This window comes from Galeopterus variegatus, unplaced genomic scaffold (assembly GCF_000696425.1).
Source record: "Galeopterus variegatus unplaced genomic scaffold, G_variegatus-3.0.2 Scaffold3627, whole genome shotgun sequence".
In the NCBI taxonomy this organism is placed as follows: Eukaryota; Metazoa; Chordata; class Mammalia; order Dermoptera; family Cynocephalidae; genus Galeopterus; species Galeopterus variegatus.
In genome coordinates this window covers 114905-118840 of record NW_007729738.1, presented here as the reverse complement: position 1 = coordinate 118840, position 3936 = coordinate 114905, and the positions used below count along the sequence as shown (strand labels likewise).

Below are 3936 nucleotides of genomic sequence, written 5' to 3'. Positions count from 1 at the left end.
TCTTTCCCGGGGCGACGCGCGGCGGAGAGGGCGGGCGGCCGGGCGGCCGGGCAGCGGGAGCGCCGGTCTCTGTATGGCGGCGGCTCTGCCGGGCCCGGCTGTCCGGCTCTCGCGCTCGGCCGCCGCCCGCTCCTATGGGGTCTTCTGCAAGGGGCGGACCCGCACGCCGCTCATCTTCTTCGACCTCGCCTGCAGGCTGCGCATCAGCTCCCCTACCTCTACGTCGCGGCTTCATGCAGGTCCATACTGAGATCCATTGAAGGTCCTCCCCTGACTGGCAAAGATGTGACCTCAGGCTCCTCACATCAAAGACACAAAGCCTGCGGGAAGGGAGAGGGGCTCTTGGCACCTGCCTGGCAAAAGTGAAGGATGACAGAGGAGAAGACTTGGACACACTCTCCTGTAGCCTTAAGAACACAGAAGGGGGGCCCTTGTTCAGCTGATAAACCTTCCCGCATGAATAAGCCTGTGGTTGATGTAAATGGAGATTCACTCAAGGAGGTGCTATCACTGGAAACAAAAGATGATCTGAATGAGGCTGACCTCTTGCTTCACAATGGCAGCAAAGTGCACCCATATTTGAAAGAATCAATAGGAAGAAATTCAGCTTCAGCAGCCACTCTGAGCAAAGCTGTGGGTCTGTTCTCTGCTCCTGCAGAAGAGCATTTTGCTGGGGTGCCCTTCAGTGACGGGGAAGCTCTGAGGAGGGACTGTCTGGGAAGAGGGCCCAAGGCCTCAGACAGCCACAGAGGACAGCACCCTGAAGTAGAACCTTGGGTGTTAGGACTGCCATATCATCAAAAACTGTTGGAAATGGGGATTTTAAAGGATGGACCACTAAGTCCTTTCCTTGAGGGGCGAGGCTCTGAGTTGGAACTGTCTCGCCTGCATTCTGTCCTGTTTGCAATGCTGCACACATATCCTGAAGTGCTCCTGAATGACGAGACCAAATGTGTTTCCCTTAACTGGTTAAAGCCTATGTTTTCAGAGCAAAGAATAGAATACAAGAAAATGCTTTCAAGTATAAAAAGTACCTCAAATGGTCTGTAGATAAAACTGGGGTTACTGGTTCTATGACCTTTTAAATTAGCAAATCTGTTATGCCATAGTTAAGGTACAAGCAGAATAATAAAAATAGATTAATTTTAAAAATTGTCTTAGAATAATTTCTTTCACATTAAATCTAGATGCAAGCCCCAATTTCCAATGCAGCTGCTAAGTCTCTGCTTTGGTTTGTATGACCAGACAAATTTAAGTCGAGTTTAAACTCAGAAAAAGCTGGCTGATGTGGAAGGAAATTTTTGAACATGTTTTAAATTGTGCTCGAAAGACATTTAGAATTGGGAAACCTTTTTAGGAGAATACTGATATATCCTGTGTAAATATCCAAGTAGAATGTAACAATTTAACATGAAGTTCAATACCCATTCTAAAGGGCTACTGTCCCAGATACTGTCTGTCTCTTCAGCTTGTCTCTGATCACCTAATGGAAGTGAATATTTGTAAAGTCTACGCTGCTGTACTTTTATGAAGCCTTGCTGAGTTTACGGAGAACTGTTGCCATTTCTGCATTTTGTAGAATAATTTTGGTGTGCAGCAAAATTTGTTTTCTCACACCCCTTTCCTTCCACTTGAGATGCGATTTAGATGGAGGCCCTATGGTGAAAGTTGCAATATTAAACTTACCTTTAGAATAATCCTTTCTCAAACTAGGAACGCTAGTAGTGTTACCTTAAATAAAAATGAACTTGAGACTATTTGAGGTAGCTCAGTTACAGAGAGGCAATTCAAGTATTTCCCTTATAAAATCTCCCAGGTCTAGGAATTGTTTCTTTTACACCAAGATTTTTCTGAGGTAACTCCTTTTTATTGTTTGTTGATAATTTTAATAAAGATAAAGGTCATTTAAGAGTAAGTTTTTAAGGACCCCCAAAGTGAGACTTAAAATAGCCATTTTGGGGGATTATTGATTGTATATATCCGTTTATATTGTGTGCTAAATTACTATGCCATGTGCTATTTTAGTGCTTTGGGAAAATGAAAAAATCTGTTCTTTAGCATAATAAATATGTCTTATTTGATGTGTGTAAAAAAAAAAAGAAAAAACTGCGTTTCTTCACTTACCTCTCTTGTGTTTACTATTATTTCACCCGTGAAACCTGTGACTACCACCTCCAATATCAAATCTAGATGGGATTTTTTGGTTTTTGCACATTGATATCAATTGTCACAGTACCATTCGTTGAAAGACTGTTTTCCCCACTGAACTGCTTTTGAATCTTTGTCAATAATCAGTGACATATGTGAGTCTATTTCTGGACTTTTATTCTTTTCCATCTATGTATTTTTGCATCTTTATAGCAATAAACATTTTCTTGGCAGCTTTATAAGTCTTGATAGCAGGTAAAATAAGTCCTTGAATTTCATTTCTTTTTTCAAAGTTGCTTTGGTTATTCCAAGTCTTCTGTATTTTCATATAAATGTTAGAATCAGCTTGCCAATTTCCAAAAAAACAAAAGCCTGCTAGGATTTTGAAGTGGATTTCATTGAATCTATACATCGATTTGGGGGAGAGTGAAATCTTAATAATACTGAGGCATTCAATCCATCCATGAATAGTAAATAAACACATACATATATATGAGGTTCTCGAAAAGTTCATAGAATGATTAATATCACCTTCTTTTTTTTTTTTTTTCCCTTTTTGTCTTTTTTACTGACCAGTAACGGGATCGCAACCCTCCGTGTCGCGCCCGTACCAGGGACTGGCAACGGGATCTCAACCCTCAGTGCTGCGCCCGCACCGCACTCAGCCAGTGAGCGGGAACCGGTCTCCACATGGGATCCGAACCCTCGGCGGGAGCGCCGCCACGCTCTCAAGCGGCGCACTCTCCAGTGCGCCACCGGGCCGGCCCAATATCACCTTCTAATTCAATTTTTTCTATGAGCTTTTTGAAGTACCCTAATATTTATATGTGTATGAATGAATCCATATCTATGAATTATCCTTGTATGTGTATGTATGTATGTGTGTATCCATTATCTTTCAGCAATTTCTTTTAGTTTTCAATGTATGTACAGGTCTTGCAAATCTTTTGTCAAATTAACCCCCTGGGGCTGGCCAGTTAGCTCAGTTGGTTACAGCATGGTGCTGATAACACCAAGGTCAAGAGTTTGATCCCTGTAGAGCCAGCCACCAAAACAAAAAAAAAGGAATCCCCTAAATATTTAATAATTTTGATGCTATTGTTAATGGTATGGGTTTTTTTTGTATGGTTTTAAAATTTTCAATTTCTGATTATTCGTTGCTAATATGTTGAAATGCAATCATTAAAAAATATTAGGAATAACCTTAATAATAAATATAAAAGGTACATGAAGAAACATATTTTTCTTAGTGATATAAAACATTTTAAATGATATATTTCAGGATGGAAGTCTGAATATTAATGATTAGCTTTTAACACAAATCTAACCAAAATTCCTTTTTACCTTTTTTTTTTTTTTTTAAGAATTCAACAAAGCCCATTTAAAAACCATCTGAAAGAATAAACAATTAAGGCTGTTTAAGAGCATTTGAGGGCCGAGCCCGTGGCGCACTCGGGAGAGTGCGGCGCTGTGCGCTCCCGCCGCGGGTTCGGATCCTATATAAGGATGACCGGTGCGCTCACAGCGCTCACTGGCTGAGCACGGTGCGGCCGGTCTCAAAAAGGACAAAAAAAAAAAAAAAAAGAGCATTCTAACATTTATATGAAAATACAGAAGAACGTAGGAAAGAAACTAGCCTTACCAGATTAAAACCCCATTACAAATGAACTACTACAGTAGTTAAATTAATACTGTCTGATACAACAATACATGCTCAGATTAATGATACTTAGTAGCTCAGAAATCGACCCTAGGGTCATTGGTACCAGAGAAGTGGGGTGTTGCTTA

The 3936-nt window shown here is 40.9% G+C and overlaps 1 pseudogene; it reads left to right on the top strand.

Annotated features, from left to right (window-relative positions):
- The first annotated feature begins 73 nt into the window (after positions 1-73).
- LOC103601206 lies at positions 74-1972 on the top strand (annotated as a pseudogene).
- Positions 1973-3936: the final 1964 nt, after the last annotated feature.